Below are 19,057 nucleotides of genomic sequence, written 5' to 3'. Positions count from 1 at the left end.
TAGACAGTATTATGAGTATATACATCTACTAGCAAAATCTACCCTCTGGGTCATGCTGTTTTCTAAGAATTGAATGTTGTAAGTTGGCGTGGAATAGAATTGCCACCCCTCCAGATTTAGAGTGATAAGGTGACGATATGCAGTTTCCAATCCACGGGGCACATAGGGTATGTCTAGGGTCATCTAACCAGTGCGTCTCTTGCAGGAATGTAATATGGGGAGACATACATTTCAGGTGAGACAGCACCTTTTTCCTTTTGACCGGGTGGTTAAGGCCCTCTACATTCCAGGATACAAAGCGGAGCAGTGTAGCGTCTGGATCATCATCTACATGGGGCTGTGGGCGGTAGTCGGATGACATACTAGCCCACCCCTACCGGGAAGAAAATCATGAAAGAAGCGTAGGAGATAAAATAGGGTCCCACCCCGTCCCAGCGAGCAGGGGGGGGGGGGAGTCCCCCAGTGGGTGGAAGGGGTCCCGGCCTAGGCAGACACAGCTAACAAAACAAATAAACAATAAAAACAGCATCAAACAACGAGAAAAACAGGTAGCAGGCATGAGTGCGTAGCAATCACACTTCGGACAGTCTGCATGTGAGACCCGAGCAGAGTCATACAGTAATCAAGTAGTAGGAAGGGCGAAATGCAGCTTTGCCTCGTCTGGATCTTCAAAGAATCTCGGCCGACCATCTTCAAAGACTCTGAGGCGTGCTGGATATAGCAGAGAGAATTTGATCTTTGCATCAAAGAGATGTTTGCAAATGGGGGCAAAGTCCTTGCGTTTCGCTGCCACTAAAGCTGAAAAGTCCTGGAAAATGAGGAGATGTTCAGCATTGATCGACAGACTGGCAGTTTTGCGGTAATGGTCAAGAAGTCTTGTTTTGTCCGCGTAATTCAGGACTCTCATTATAACCGGGCGTGGGCGTCCGGAAGAATGTTTCCGCTCCGGCCCCAGCCTATGGGCTCTTTCGATGACAAGAGGGACACCTTTTAGATTCATAGATAGCTGCTCTGGGATACCCGATGAGAGGAGATCTAGGAGCTCATGGCCTTTTATTGATTCTGGGATACCAATGACTCGTAAGTTGTTAAGACTGCCGCGGTTTTCCAGGTCGTCGAGTTTCTCCGAGAGGTCTGCGACTTCCAGTTGTTTGGCTCGCAAGGAGCGTTGGGCTTCTCCCAGGTCATCTTCTAGAGCTGATATCCTTTGTTCTGTTTCGTCAAGGTGGGTGGAATGTTGAGTAAGCAAGGTCGATGACGACTCTATAGCCTCTTTAATGCCCACCAATTTTTCATCAAGAAGAGGCCCCAGTACCACCAGCAGGTCCTTATGCTTCATTTTAAGCTGTTTAACAGGCAATCTAGATTTGCGAGAGCACCGGGAAAGTGAGAGCGTAGTCGAGTGATCAGAGTCAGATGAGTCGCCACCGGGAGTATCCTCTCGAGATTGCTGAGCGATGCCTGCGGACATCACGGGCAGAGGTATCAGGAACTTTTCCATGTAGGGTCGCCCAGGAGGGAGGTGGAGGCTAAAAACACTGAGGCTCCTAATAGTAAAGGATGTAGTGGGTCCCACATGCTAGGTGTTTATTTACTGTTGAGCCTCATCTTAGTCATGGCAGCTACCCAGAAGGAGCATAGAGTAAAACAAAACAAAATAAAATGAGATAAGATGTCCCCTGCCAGAGGTCAGGCAGGCCTTTGGAGGTGGGTGTAGAGCTAGTAAGGTTAGACAAGGAGTGAGACTTGGTTTCAGCGGGGTGTCATCCCCAAAAGTATGAAGAATACCTATGTATTACAGTTCATAAGATCCTGATTTAACATCTTGAAAATTGGACTATTAAAAGACTGTATGTTCTAACCTTGACGTTAATTATTGCTCTGGGATGAAGATTTATGATTTTATTGATCCCATAGGGTACTTTAGTGTAAATTATCCAGATGGGCCTACAATAAACTAGGTGACAAACAACAAGCAAAACAAATAATCCATATGTGACCCATTGGTTATCTATGTTGGAATAATGAGTATATAGGAATTATAAGAAATTATACTTACCGTCTTGAACAGATACCTCGAACTTAAAAGAGACAACTACACCAGGAATGATGGGGACAAGGAGATATATGCAGATTTGGGAATAGTATGGGAAAATACGTCTGAGAAAATTAGGGATGTGTACATCCAATCATACTGAGAGGAACAGGTTCCATAGGTTCCTATGATACAAGATAAGGGATGCTACTGTGGGATGAGATAGTAGGTATATTTATATACAACAGGTAGACTCAATATCTCTCAATTATAATGTGGCTCAACATTTTAAATTTATTATAATATTGAGATTGCTGGGAACTACTCCATGAACTAGTATTCTGTAGGACCACCTTCATAATATATTTATAAGTGTACAATTTGTATGCATATCACATATTTTTAGTCACATTTATTTGGAGGGTCACTATTAGATTTTATTTATATATATATAGATTAAATCATCATTATAATTTCACCATTTTCAGTTCACTCACCAGATAATAAACACTCTTGGCCATGAAATATTTACATGACCATTATAAATAACATACAGTCACTATCTTATTTTCACTGTATTAAATTAAATTCTGACACAGACACATATAGTACACCACTCAGTTGTTTTTCACATTTTTTATGTTTATTTTATTTTCACATTGCAGTTTGAGGTGTTAATTTTGTCATGTTTCCTATTATGTGGTTGCCAATGACAACTGTTATACATCACTTTTCCAATATACACTCACCTTACTTACTAAGCATACTCAAGTTTATCTCTCATACTGGACACACCGAGTATCCCTTTAATATTACTCTTAGGAACCTATTATTATGATTCCATTGGATCTAACTAGTCAGATGACTTGAACCGTAGCCCAGAATCAGAGACACAGATTTAACATTATTTCTATCTCTGGTGCACGTATTTTGGGCTCTCTGATAGGTTAATAGGTGTCACATGATCGGACTGAGCACAGTCCAAATCCCATTAACAGGAGACGCAACGTGATTGGATGGCCCTGTCACGTGACCGGGAATCTGCCCCACGATTGGTGTATCTGTACTGTTAAATTAGGGCTATTGGAGGCATTCTGGTTAGCCCTGAAAAAACTTTACTGTGAAACGCGCGTCGGCGATTCACACTGTGCTGCTGTGTATAATAACAATGTGCTAAGTGTATTGTGTTGTTAGGAGTAGAGCGCGATCTATACTAAAGCAGAGCTGGCTATTGTGAAGCCTCATGACACTGATGGAGCTCACAAGCTTTCCTGCACTGAGAGGATTATTTAACCACATATGACTCAGCAAGCTGCATGTACTAGCAACATTGTAACAAGACCAAGATACACTGTTTAATGTAGCAGCTGAGACATCTTTATAGCACTGCTTGTTACCTTACAAGTATAGAACAATTACCTAGCAGTGTTTATGTGCTACTCAGGTTAAATGCTGTTCATTTGATATATAGGTTTCTATCACACAGCTGATAATTACAAAATAGCCAGTTAGGATATACTACTATATGATTATTAACAGCTGATGGAGTGTCCCAGTGTACTGTATTAGTGCAATATTCAAACAGCTCACTAAACCCTGTGCCTCACAGCTATGATATATATTCCACTATAATAGTAGTGAATATTGTGGAAAAATGTCAGTTTATATGCATTATTGGACATCACAGTGTCTCTCATTAACAATATCACTAATGAACATTGTGATTACTCACTTAGAGTGATATTTACTTTATTAATTACCTGCTGTAAATCGACTGAGAACAGCTAATTATATTGAGATCACTAGTGAGGAGAAGCACTGATCTATAGCTGTATAAGCACATAAGTGAACATCAATTATCATTCACTTAAAGTGACACTGACTTCAGTAATTGATTAAGAACAGCCAATTACATTGAGATCACTAGTGAGGAGAAACACTGATTCATAGCTGTACAAGCATATGAATGCATACAAGTGAGGGGTCATAGGGCCCAAACAGATTAATCACTTAAAGTGATACTGACTTCAGTTATTACCTACTGTGAATTGATTGAGAACAGCTAATTACATTGAGATCACTAGTGAGGATAAACACTGATTCATAGCTGTACAAGCATATGATTGCACATAAGTGAGGGGTCACAGCGCCCAAACTGATGGGGAGCTTTCTATTGGAATATTGCACTTTACAGTACCCTCAGTAAGCCTACCTAGTACAACTGATCAGTGACTTCAAAGCGCCATTGGGCACTCAGCCTAACAACACATATAATCTGATTCAATGGTCATAGTACCTACAATATATTATATATGTGTAGCACTACACAGCACAGTGTGTGTTTTTATTCACACATATCACACTTTGTTTTGTCAATTTATATGTTTTTGGTTTCAATATTTCACAGCTACAGGTCTTTTTAACAAATATACTCTAATAAAAGTTATATTTTATGTATCAATTTAATGTTTGAGTGCGCCACTTCAAGTCCAATTCTTCTCTGTTTCTTTTTGTGCATAACTATATATTGGCAACAATATATTCAGTGGCAGCACCCCCCTATGTAATTCAAATATCTGATATAGAATATAACTAGGAGTTTCCTTTGTTCTAATTTGGAACTTTTCTACAATATGCTAGTGCAGTAGTATCTCTTTCCCTTTCCCTGCTAACGTATAGATGTTAAATAAGCAGGAGCTCATCTAGGCTGCGACTGCTCTCCTCCGATGCCAGGCCACACCCCACGATGTAAAGTTTCTTACGTGGAAGACTGTTACACTGTTAGCCTAGCCCCTATTTGATTTTTCATGAAGATAGAGCGGAACTCAGAACACGTCAGCAATTTCTTCCTATGGTGGTGTCTGCGTTTCATATCAACCAACCTATTGTGGTTCTGGTGTTTACAGACACCTCTGCTTCCTCAAAGTTCTTGGATGTTGTGAGGGCTTTGAAGATCTATGTGGAGAGGACAGCCCATCACAGGAAATCTGACTTGCTGTTTGTTCTCTACGATCCCAAGAAAATTGGGTGTCCTGCTTCCAAGCAGTCTATAGCTCACTGGACAGGTGTGCTATCCAGCAGGCTTATTCTACGGTAGTTTTGCCAGTTCCTAAAGTACAGGCCCACTCAACTAGATCTGTGGGTTCTTCCTGGGCGGCTGCCTGGGGTGTCTCGGCCTTACAGTTCTGCCGACCAGCTACTTGGTCAGGTTCTAACATGTTTGCTAAGTTCTACAAGTTTGATACTTTGGCCTCCGAGAACCTTCAGTTTGGTCAATCAGTTCTGCAGGAACCTCAGCACTCTCCCACCCGGTTTGGGAGCTTTGGTACATCCCCATGGTACTAATGTGGACCCCAGTATCCTCTAGGACATAAGAGAAAATAGGATTTTAATTACCTACTGGTAAATCCTTTTCTCGTAGTCCGTAGAGGATACTGGGCACCCGCCCAGTGCTTTGTGTTTCCTGCACTGTAACTTAGTTAAGTAATGTTGGTTCAGCTGTTGCTGTTCCTGTTCAAGTTGGGTTAGCATGGCTTTCCGCTTGTTTGTGTGTGCTGGTTCAAATCTCACCACTGTTCTGTTACATCCTTCCTCAGGATATGTCCGTCTCCTCGGGCACAGTTTCTAGACTGAGTCTGGTAGGAGGGGCATAGAGGAAGGAGCCAGTGCACACTATTGATTTCTTAAAGTGCTCATGACTCCTAGTGGACCCGTCTATACCCCCATGGTACTAATGTGGACCCCAGTATCCTCTACGGACTATGAGAAAAGGATTTACCGGTAGATAATTAAAATCCTATTTTCCTTCAGTGTACTTAAGTTATTGGGAAGGGAACACAATCCATCCACATGTACAGTATACTATGCCAAATAGGTTTCCCCAAACCAGTGGCGGAACTAGCGAGTGGTGGGACCAGGTGAAAAATTATGCTTTGGGCTCTCCCACTGACATGCCTTTAACCTGCCCCCTGTTTATGAAAAATGAGGCAGTTAGTACGTTGATACATTGAGTGCTTGTGGCTGTGCCCCTTCCACGGCAGTGTTTTTCCCACTTTTTCCCCAAATGCCCAGTGTATCCGTGACATGCTTCCACCACAGCAACATGTTCACCACATCCCCACTAAACAACATCACTGCACTACTTTGTCCTTATATACTATATTACGCTCCAACAGTACATCACTGCACTACATCACTATACTGCATTCCCTCCATATGCTACACAAAGTAACTACATCCCCCTTTTGCGCTGCACTACATCATTATATCCCCCTTTACACTGCACTACATCCCCCTACTGGCCACACTATCGCTGCTCTACATCTCCCCTGTGCACTGCATTATGGCCCTCATTCCGAGTTGTTCGCTCGCTAGCTGCTTTTAGCAGCATTGCACACGCTAAGCCGCCGCCTACTGGGAGTAAATCTTAGCTTAGCAGAATTACGAACGAAAGATTCTCAAAATTGCGAATAGAAATTTCTTAGCAGTTTCTGAGTAGCTCGACACTTACTCTGCCACTGCGATCAGTTCAGTCAGTTTCGTTCCTGGTTTGACGTCACAAACACACCCAGCGTTCGCCCAGGCACTCCCCCGTTTCTCCAGCCACTCCCGCGTTTTTCCCAGAAACGGCAGCGTTTTTTCACACACACCCATAAAACGGGCAGTTTCCGCCCAGAAACACCCACTTCCTGTCAATCACACTCCGATCACCAGAACGAAGAAAAATCCTCGTAATGCCGTGAGTAAAATACCTAACTGTTGAGTAAAATTACTAAGCGCATGCACTCTGCGAACATTGCGCATGCGCAGTAAGCGACTAATCTCAATATAGAGAAAATCGGCAGCGAGCGAACAACTCGGAATGAGGGCCTATATCTGCCCAACCCCAATATGCTCACTATATCACTACATCACCCAGAGCCGGCCATAGGCATAGGCAAACTAGGCAATTGCCTAGGGCATTTGATATGCCTAGGGGCATCAGCAGATTCTGCTGATTAAAATTATATGCGGCATGCCTATATTCTGTGTGTAGCATTTCATATGCAGATACAGCCACAGTCTCGCACAGTATATAGGCATGCTGCATATCATTTTAATCAGTAGAAGCTGCTTGTGCATCCTAGCCAGATAGCAATGCAAATAAGATGCATTTTCATTAAAAAAAAAGGTGCCCGACATTAGCATTGAGGCAAGATTTATGAGAACACATCTGTATCCAAGCAGAGTCAGAGGTCACAGTGTTAGTGGCAGTGTGAGTGCTGTGTGCATGTGAGTGGGTTGGTTGTGCAGTAGTGTTCAGAATATGTGTAAGGAGCATTATGTGTGTCATGTAAAAATGCATTAATAATGTGCAACATATGTGTAAGGGGCACTATGTGTGTCATTATGTGTATAAGGGCATTAATAATGTGCGGCATATGTGTAACATGGTACTACTGTATTTGTCATGTGTATAGGGGCACTAATAATGTGCAGCAAATGTGTAGGTGGCACTATGTGTGTCATTATGTGTAAAGGGGCACTAATAATGTGCAGCAAATGTGTAGGTTGCACTGTGTGTGTCATTATGTGTATAAGGGCATTAATAATGTGCGGCATATGTAAGGGAAATTATGTGTAAAAGGGCATTAATAAAGGTGTCATAATGTGTAAGGCGCATTATGTTTATAAGGACATTAATAAGGTGTCTCATATGTGTAAGGGGCATTACTGTGTGGAATTATGTGTATAAATGCATTACTAATGTGTGGCATTATGTGTATAAGGTACTCTACTATGTGGCATTGCATATAGAAAGGGCACTACTGTGTCGTCTATTGTGACTAAAGAGCAATAGGGTGTGGTGTAATGTGAATAAGGAGCAATTCAGTGTGATGTAATGTGAATAAGGGGCTCTACTGTGAGGAGTAACGTTTATAAGGTAAAGTGATACTACTGTGGGATGTAATATGAATTATGGACACTATTGCATGATTAAATGTGAATAAAGTTGCAGTACTGTGTGGTGTAATTGGAATTGGGGTTACTGTTGTGTGGCCATGCCCCTTGCCAGCAAAAACACACCCCATTTTGGGCTGTGCGCCAAATTTGCGAGCTGTTCCTATTTAAAGTATAGAGGGTACAAACACCAAAATAAGGACTGCTATGGGTGAGGGGTGATGGTGCTGGGAAAGAGGTGTAAGGTCAGGGGCGGAACCAGCGGTGGTGCTAGGGGGCACCAGCCAAAATCTTGCCTAGGGCATCATATTGGTTGGGGCCGGCTCTGACATCACCCACATGCACTGCACTACATCACTATATTACCCCCATATACGCTGCACTACATCCCGCTATGCACTGCACAACATCACTTCATCCACCCATGCACTGCACTACATCCTCCCTATGTGCTGAACAGTGGCGGAACTAGCGAGCGGTGGGCCCAGGTGCGACAAAATGCTTCGGGCCCCCCCTTCCCTCATCCCGTCTAAGTCCACCCCCTCACCCCTGGAGAGGATCTGGTGAGGGGTACCTGCTCAGGGCCAGGGAAATAGATACCTAGCAAGAGTGCCGTAACTAGACATTTTAGTGCTGTGTGCAAAGGCATCGTAGCCCCCCTATGCAAAACAGGGGCAGTGCGCGCCATAGCCGCAAAAAATATAGGGGCGTGGCTTCATGGGGAAGGGGTGTGGCCACAAAATAATACCAATTCATATAACGGTGCACAGTAGTTTCCATTATTCAAATTACGCCGCACAGTAGCACCACTACACCAGGTAGAGCCCATTTAACGCATTGCGGCGGACAGATTCCCCTTTTTACACAGTACGGCAGACAGCGTCCCCTTTTACACATTACGGCAGACAGCGTCCCGTTTTTACACATTACGGCACACGGCGTCCCCTTTTTTACACATTACGGCAGACGGCGTCCCCTTTTTACACATTACGGCAGATAGCGCCCCCTTTTTACACATTACGGCAGACAGCGTTACCTTTTTACACATAACGGCAGACAGTGTCCTCTTTTTACACATTACGGCAGGCGGCGTCCCCTTTTTACACATTACGGCAGACAGCGTCCCATTTTTACACATTACGGCAGACAGTGTCGCCTTTTTTACACATTACGGCACAGTCCCCCTTTTTACACATAACGGCAGACAGCGTCCCCTTTTTACACATTACGGCAAATAGATAGATAGATAGATAGATAGATAGATAGATAGATAGATAGATAGATAGATAGATACTGACGACGATTGAAATTAAATTGAAACGTTGCACTATACAGGGACTGGACCTGTCATTATAGGCTAAGACCGGGAGTGCCGCTTATGCCACTATCTGTGTGTGTGTGTGTGTGTGTGTGTGTGTGTGTGTGTGTGTGTGTGTGTGTATATATATATATATATATATATATATATATCCAGGAGCGGATTGGGAACAAAAAGCAGCCCTGGAAAAAATCTGTACTAGTGGCCCCACTTGGGCAGCACCAGAGGTGTAAGGTCTAGCCATGGGCCATGGCAGCAGCACCCTCCCCCCAAGACTTTCCAGATAGTGGGGATGTCCAGCATCAAGGGGAAGTTAAAAAGAAATAAAATTAAATATTATGAGCACATTATATGATACACCTTTAGAATTTATGAAACTATATAATTCTTTAGAAAGATATATTTTCTTGCTTATTACACCAACCGTATCCCAATCTCTATTCACTCAATCTTATATGTCAGCCAAGCAGGCAGACAGAGCATACACTAGATCATCTGCAATCACAGGCTAAGTGGCAAAGTCATTTTCATATATGCAAATTGTTTGTCATCTTATTCATTATGTCTATAAATAGGGCCACATGTCGTCAAACAAAACAGGCCCCACAGGTGCGTCGGCCCACCGGGAATCTTCCCCGTAGACTCTATGGCCAATCAGCCTCTGTATATATCCCAAATGAACACTTCAAATCCACAAATCCAAACTCAGCTCTAGTGAAGGAAAAGGTCCTGAGCTTACAGAGAGGGCACCTATATTGCTGCAGAGGAGGGAGTCCCGTTGATGCAGAGAGAGTCAGTCCCAAAACATAATGTACAGTATAATAGGGGCCAGTACAAGGATATAAGATTGTATGCTGCAGGAGTAGGGGACCATTATCCATTCAGACAGGAAACAGCATCAGGAGGGCCGCCCGCAGTCTCCTTTGTAGCCCCAGTCCCTCACGTAGTGGCGCTCAACCTGTTCACCCCTCGGACTCCAGTGATGTTACCTGCAGAACAGGGAGCCGGGAGGCAGCAGGAGGTAGGGACTTCAAGATGGTGCATCCAGAAACAGGTGAGTGGAGCTCCGTTTCGGGGATGGCTCTTATTCACGGGGCGGGGGGCAGCAGCTGGAGGGACACCCGTTCGGGAGCTGCAGATCATGAAGCCAGCGGACCTGGTGAGGCAAGCGTTTGGCAATTGTTTCCTCCCCCCCCCGGCCCGTTATTTTTCTCACAGGCAATCACAGTGGTCTGCCCCATCCGGCCTCAGCGCCCATAGGCAGCTGCCTAATGGAAGTGCTGGCTCTGGCTGCGGCTCCCTCCTCCTCCTTCCCATCCCCCCCCCCCTCGTGGCCGCTGCGTCCCTGCTGCTCCTCTCCTCGGGTGGCGGCGGTGGCCCGCAGCACATAGAGGCATGTAATGAGTCAGTTTGACTCAATACATGCCGTGCTAGCTTTGGGCCCCTTGACAGTGGCGGGCCCCAGTGCAAGGCACTGCTTGCACTGGCGGTAGTTCCGCCACTGGTGCTGAATTACATCACTACATATCCTTATAAACTGCACTACATCACTTTTGTATACTACACTCTCCGCAACAACATTAGAACATCCCAGTGCCTTCCTCCACATAAACTTACCAGCTCCTAACAGAGTTGCCTGGTCCTCCGAACATAAGGGATCAGATTAAGATAGAGGACGGCATTGTAAAGGCGAGGGAGGGCTGCAGTGCAGAGGGGAAGAAGGGGACGGGCCTGGTCCTACAGAAGCTGTACTCTAAAGAAGGGCCGCCTCTTCCTTCGATATGGGCCCATAGTGACTGACTGACTAATTATTAGTTAATGTCCTTGGTTTTCGGGCATTTCATTGCCGCAGACTCCGATGCAATGCACTAGATGTACCGCCGGTAGTTCTGCCACTGCCCCAAGCCAATCCCTGAAGGATTCCATCTTTTACCAAGAGATTCTGCTCTAAGCAACCTCAATAGAAAAAAATTAGAGAAGCAAAGAGTGTCATTATTATTAATAACAGAACCATACTTGCCTACCTGCCCCTCTCCATGAGGGAGAAAATGCTCTGTTCCTGGACTTTCCTGGTAATGTATGATTGCCATCACCTGTGGTGAGATGGTTAATTGATAAGAAAGGTGTTTCACCACTGGTGATGGCAATCAGTCATGACCAGGAAAGTCCAGGAACAGAGCATTTTCTCCCTCATGGAGAGGGTCAGGTAGGCAAGTATGAACAGAAGTCACCTCCGAGACCTGTGGCCTTTGGCCACGTACTATTTATTTGGTTGTGAAATTGCTCAATATCCTTTTTTTACCGAAAGTAGTATGTAAAGTATACATAGCTTATACTATATATAGCACAGGTTCTCATACTCGGCCCTCAGGACCCCACACAGTGCATGTTTTGCAGGTCTCCTCGCAGAATCACAAGTGACATAATTAGCTCCACCTGTGGACCTTTGAAAATGTGTCAGTGAGTAATTAATACACCTGTGCACTTGCTGGGTTACCTACAAAACATGCACCGTGTGAGGTCCTGAGGACCGAGTTTGAGAACCACTGATATATAGTATATTATAGAATTATGTCACATATTATTCAGTGCTGTCTTATTTCCTCTGTTGTGTGGATGCAGGAACAGAAATAATGGGGCAGAGACATAGCTGATTGTACACCCGTTTGCCCAGTGTATATTGCATGAATTCATTGTGCGTTTGCTCAGGAAATGTGTGCAATGCAAGACTGTATGCATCTACATTGCCATACCCTCCAACATGACCCGCCCCACTAGGTACAAAATGCTCTGTTTCTGGACTTCCTTCTTAATTTATTATTGCCATCACCTGTGAAGAAACAGCTTTCTTATCATTTAACTAGTTCAACACAGGTGATGGAAATCATAAATTAAGAGGGAAGTCCAGGAACAGAGCATTTTGTACCTAGTGGGGCGAGTCATGTTGGAGGGTCTGCATTGCATCTGCTCTTATGCTTGGTTTGCAGAGGCTGACATAAGCATAAATACACCTGAACAGAGACATGTCTTTTGCACCTAGTGAAGTCTAATGATGTTGATGACAACTAATAGGTGCCCAGTACCCACTTAGCAGCCATTACATTGCAAGATGAATACAACTTTGCATATGCTTGTGTGTTTATGTAACAACTAACAAGGAATATAGATTGTAAACTCCACTTAGGCCCAGATGGTATGAATGACTGAAATACTCTGTAAAGCGCTGCTGAATATGTGTGTGTTATAGAAATTACTTGATAAATAGATTATCTTTACTTGCACTTGTAACTCTCAGGACAAATGTGTTTACTTTCATACTGTAGGGGACTATCTGTAATAATAGTCTGTAAATGTCAAACATTGCTTGACCTTTTACGTTCCATAATGACAACACAGAGGAAGGTTTACAATCTAGCAGAGACTCAGGAGAAGCATACAGTAGTCTGGCTTTTATTGTTCACTGCTGAGGAGTCTAAATTTAGAAGCTTACATCACTCTTGCTGCGAAGCCGGCCTCCATGGCTCATCCTCCCTTTTCCCTAAGGTGCACCATATTTTCATATCGCTTATGAAAGGCTTCTAAATAATTTGTTTGCAGCACTCTGCTGTGTAAATTAGTTTGCTGGCATGGTGCAGAGTAATATTTAATGTGAGTATGTAGAGGAAGGGGGAGGAATGAAAACATATAGACAGTGTGTAAATAATACTGTATGTTAGGGTGAAACACAGCAGGTGCTTTCCATTTAAAATGATACAATAATCCTGTAGTGGAATATCTGTGTCCTAAATAATCAGGGTAATCATTTTACGTTGATTAGTAAAAACACTTTACACATGACTTCAGAAGTACTGTCCAATATAGAAAATTTGTTTAAAAAAAAATCAGTAGTAAAATTTATTTTACTAATGGTTTGTAGAAAAATTGCCCTTAGGTACTATATAAATTCAGTGCAGATTGAAAAGGATATATTCTGGCCAATTGCAGCCAAAAGAAAAAATATTTATTTTTTATTTTAAGCCATTTGGGGGATACTTTACTGTGATTTTATTTACATTTTCTGTTAGTGACAAAATATAGAAATATTGGGTGTATAATGAGCACTATTTCTATTTTCTTTGATAAATATGAAATGTGATTCCCATGTCAATGATAAGCAGGACACCCACAAGATTTGGGCATAATTCTGAAGCAAAACAGCAAACGCTACATTCCTTAAAATGGAACGTCTTCATTGCTAAAAAAAGAAATAAAAAAAATCTAAGTATATATTTAATGAAACCTCGTTTATGACATGCATCAGTGGGTCAGACCCATACCTACACTTTTTGGTACCCTTTGTCAAAAAGAGAATTGCAACCCCCCCCCCCCCCCCCATTATTTTTATTTTTCCAATAGGCCAATAGGGTCATAAGGCGCATGCCATTGTGGGGAAGGGGCATGACAAAATTTGGATACAAACCCTCTTTATACCACACTCATACACTTAATTTGAGAGCTCACTGTTATTCAGTTATCAAGCCCTTATTAAATAGAACATTTTAATATACTGCCTTACCCAGGATTCAAACCCACAACCTGTTGCATTCCAGTCTAACACCTTACTTGTTGAGCTCTTTGATCCTGCATAAAAACTGAGATTTCTAACTACAGCATATGGAGCTATTTAAACTTTGTAAAAAACAAAAACAAATCAGCATTGCAGTTCAGCAGATCTATGTAGTGTGCAGCACAAATCCAATCCCTTGCAGCCACACACTACATAGATCTGTTCACCTGCAATGCTTATCATCTTTTCATTAAGTACAAGGTAAGCTTTAAATAGTTAAAATTATCTAGCTTTCTATGCAGTGTCAGAGATCTCATGAATAGAGTGTCTGACTGCAATACCACAGGCGATAGGTTTGAATCCTGAGTATGCCAGCATCTTGAAATGTAATAAAGGACAATGTGACTGAATTTCAAAGAGCTCTCAAGCTAAGTTCATGAATGTTGTATAGGTATTAGCAAAGGAAGGGGTGGAGGTAGGAGACAGGGGCAGTCAGGAGATACTGGGCTTCAAAAAGGGGAGAAGCTACAAGTGAAAGTAATTAAAACCAATAACTGACAAGTGCTGCCAGCAGCACCCCCTACCCTACAGTGCTATGTGTGGTGGCACAGTCTGCACATACCTAGTTATAGCCCTGCTCATGTAGAGTTGGATGAAATTTACAGTAAGATATGTACAGCTCTCCATACTGTGTAAAATGTGTATGCTGTAGATAGACATGCATAAATCATTTGATGCCCTTAAAGTATATGATTTGCTTTATGCATGTCATGCGGAAAAGAGACATCCATCATCTCTATCAACTTGAGGATGATGACTGGGGTTTTCATTCATACGGAAAAAAATATATATAATTAATGAATTAAAAAATGCCAGAATGCTCCCTCTCCTCCCCAAATGTATGAGCAACACTAGCATCTATATACAGTCTTGTGGCTGCAAAACTTGAATAAAAGAGTGGAATCCCCCCAGAGAAATCCACTTTCAGCACTTTGCTATGACAGGCAGCCAGGGGTGTAGCGAGGGTGGCTCCAGTGGAGCACGAGCTCCGGGCCCCCAAAAAGTTAGAGGGCGCGCTGCCACCTGCCACCCCCCCCCCCCCTTCCCCCCTCCCTTACCTGAGAGTGTCAGGTAAAGAAAGAGGGAGAGAGTCAAAGTGTCAGGGTGAGAGAGAGAGACAGTGTTAGGGAGAGAGAGGAGCAAGAGGAGAGAGAGTGTTAGGGAGAGAGAGAGGAGAGAGGAGCAAGAGGAGAGAGAGTGTTAGGGAGAGAGAGAGCGAGAGAGAGAGAGGAGCAGGAGGAGAGAGAGTGTTATGGAGAGAGAGAGGAGCAAGAGGAGAGAGGGTGTTAGAGAGAGAGAGGGAGTGGAGCTAACGGGAGAGACACTACTGTACCTGATTACACAGCAGCACAGTCACAGGTCTCTCATGGAGACAGGCACTCCTCAGCATTAGGCCATGCCCCCTAAACAACTGTGAATCGCGGCACTGCTCTGCTGGGAGTTGGGGGAGCGTTGCTTGGTCTCTGCGCTGCATGTAGGTTGTGGTGTGCTGTCTTTCAACTGACCACACATTGCTCTTCCTGTGTACATTGGCCGGCACCCCTCATGTTTGGGGTTGTGCAAGCTTCCCCCTTGCCATACCAATTTCGATGCCTCTGGTCTCAACCATAGTGTAACGTGTATAAGGTGCTCTACTGTGTGGTATAAGGTGTATAAGGGTCTCTGTTGTGTGGCATAATGTGTACTACTGTGTGGTGTTATGTGAATAATGGACACTACTGTGTGGTGTAATGTGAATTGGTACTGTTCTGTGGCCACGCAGCTTCCCAGTGTTAAGCCATTATTTATTTATTATTACCAGTTATTTATATAGCTCACATATATTCCGCAGCGCTTTACAGAGAATATTTTGCCATTCACATCAGTCCCTGCCCCATGGTAGCTTACAATCTTTACCACATGTACACACATTCACATCAGTCCCTGCTCCATGAGCTTACAATGTATATTCCTTACCATACACAAACATAACAGGTTTAATTTCTGTTGGAGCCAATTACCCTACTAGTATATTTTTGTATTGTGGGAGGAAACCGGAGGAAACCCACGTAAGCACGGGAAGAATATACAAACTCCACACAGTTAGGGCCATGGCGGGAATCGATCCCATGACCTCGGTGCCGTGAGGCAGTAATGCTAACCATTGCACTGTCCGTACTGCCATGCCACTATATTGTTGTTGCAAGCCTTCGGCACACACTGACCCTATTTTAAATATGGGGGGTACCCAAAGGAAACCTTCGCTCTGAGCTCCACAAGGTCTAGAACTGGCCGTCACCAATTTATAATTTTTAAATAGTGTTTCTTTTCAAATGTAAAATGCCACCACATATTGACTAGGCCCCAAATTCAGTACAGGGGAGGGGGGCGCGAAAATATACCCTTGCTCCGGGCACCATAGCGCCTAGCTACACCTCTGCAGTCAGCATTTGTGGCACTATAGCAGGGAAACCTGCAGTGTGGGGCTCCCCTATAGTGCAAAGCTTTCCACATTCAACTATCCATATCCCTTTAGACATAGAGCAGAATAGCCTAGGACAATTGCTCTCCTTCCACATCAAAAAAAAAAAAAAGAAAATCCAGAAGAAAACCCCCACAACACTTACAAATGCCAGCATGCTTCTTAAGTTCAGCTACCAATATACCTAACAATGAGTGCATGACAGGGCTTCCTGGGGCATGTAATTATCCATGAAGAAACAAACAAAACAAAACAAAAATGAATGTCATTTTTAACCATTTCATTAATTTACACCTGCCAAACAGCAAATGTGCGAGGGGTCCTAGTGCTTTCATTAGTCCCGATGCCACTAAGGTAGTCATTTCTGTTTTGAATGGACTATTGATGGTGGACATTATGGCAGGTAGAATACATGCTAGGGTTTCCTTGCTATGGTGTCACAACCCAAAATGTTGTAGCCTGGTGCTGGTATCTACAAAATAAGTGTCACAGACGTATAGGATAGGAAATAGCTGCAGCTTAACAATGCCAGGCAAGGAGGTATGAACACTGGCAGACATTGGCTAAGCATGTACATGCTAGCATGAATAGGAATAACTAGAGAAAAGATAACTCACAGACTATCAAAACAAATCCTAGACAAAGCAGTGGGTGTGCAGAATAGTGACAAACAGTGACATATATCAGATAGCTGAATAGTAGAAGTTCCAATGCTACTAAATTCAGATTATGGGGGTCTACTAAGTAAGGCAAAATTATTTAGTATCACAGTTCCAATAATTCTTCACTCATTTTTCCAGAGCTTGTCCTCCGATAGCTAATGTCATTTATCTTGACCGTTCTCACAAATCCTCTGCACAGTTCTGCCATTTGTAAACAGCCCACATTACTGGCTGTATGCACATGCAATGGTTTGGGGGTGAAACCACTACTAAACACAATTCTTATGCCGGTTACACATTACATGATGTGTGTACCCAGCCGACGTGACGGGCGATGTAACAATGCATAAGCTGTCATGTACACACTGAAAGCTGTAATGAACAACTGAACGATCCATCGTTCCATCCTTCATTACTATGCATGGCACCGCAAATGACATATACAGATGGGTCCATGTTTATCTTGACCTTTAATAGGATTAACTGAGACTGGGCAGTCGGACTTAATCCCCTCCTGTAATGACTTAATCCCCTGCTGTATTGTTCTCTGTATTGTATTGCAGCTCAGAACAATAGATGAAGGGTTTATGTTAATAAACCATGTAGTGCCTAGGCGCAGCAAGCTAGCCAAGATAACTGTGGATCCATCTGTAGAGACAATCTGACCGCGCGACAGACGATGCAGCGGGAGTGTGCTTAGTGCATACACACGCGGCGATTTGAACGATTTGACGTTCCGATCCATTGGAAATAGGCAAATCGTCCAGTATATTGTCTACTGTGTGTACCCAGCTTTAGTAAATTTCCCCTAAAAGTTTGTAGGACACATTTCATCTGACCCCTAGCCAAAAGCCGACAGAGCAGTTAATATATAGAAATGTGAAGGCTGAAATTGTTTTTGTTTTATTTTTAGATCTATTGCATGTGGCGATAACATGCTCTGGGAAACTTTCATCAAGGGTAACATATGCAAATAAGGAAAATGTAAATGTTAATTCTGCTGGCTCATTCATATGTCAAACCTTCAGTTAGCTTTACAAGATACAGTAAGCTGCTAATTAATAGCACAGAGACAGATAAATACTTTTTGTTAAATGTGTAAATTATGTAGTAGTTAAACATAAACATCTTGTATTGTTGCAGTTTGTTCATGGGCCTATTTTTTTAAGCATATTTGGGTGAGAATTGACATGATGAGGAAGTTTTGTCAATAAGGTCATCATTTTAATTCCTGTCCCATTTTCCAGTGAGAATCACAGTTTGAATTATTTAAATTACATAACGTAAACCTTTGACTTTCTGGAGTCCCACAGTGTATATGTATGTAACAGGATGCATCATATTCCCTGTACAATTTACACATGAGATAGCACCAATATTTAACTGTTCATCTCAATTTCAATATTTATCCTTGAGGATTCAATACAGATTAAGCGTGTGTTCAGAGGACCTAGAGCATGTCCATTTACTGCTAGAATAGACTGATGTATGTGTAAAAGTGCCTGTACTGCACCTTTGTTGTCAGATTAACTAATAAAGATACTGTTTACAAAAGTGACCGTAAAATGTATTGGTAATCCACTGGTGACAGGAAAAGTGGCTCTGGAGACCAATGCATTGGACATATTATAGTGGATAAGCACTTCAATCTGAGGTGTAGGTACCGTATATGTGTGAGAGGGGTGGTAGTATTGTTAACAGTGGAAACTCCATTAATTAGCAATGAACACAAGTAAACAGAGCAAACAGCCAGAGGTGTATCTAGGGATCCGAGCACCCCTGGCAAAGTAATGGACTGGCGCACCCCCCCCCCCCCCCCCCCATATTTGAAATAGGGAATGTGTGTGTGCCAAAAAAAGGGGCATGGCCACACTGTATTACTCCCCAATTCAAATGACTATGTTATAGTTTAGTATTTCTACCATTTGCTTTTAACTGTTACCCCTGCAATGCTGTACTGGTGTGCTTGTGCACTATCAAGTGTTTTTATTTTTAGATGTATTTAATATGACACCATTCTAAGCAATAACATACA

The sequence above is a fragment of the Pseudophryne corroboree genome, chromosome 6, assembly GCF_028390025.1.
Source record: "Pseudophryne corroboree isolate aPseCor3 chromosome 6, aPseCor3.hap2, whole genome shotgun sequence".
Taxonomy (NCBI): domain Eukaryota; kingdom Metazoa; phylum Chordata; class Amphibia; order Anura; family Myobatrachidae; genus Pseudophryne; species Pseudophryne corroboree.
This window is presented reverse-complemented; position numbering follows the sequence as displayed.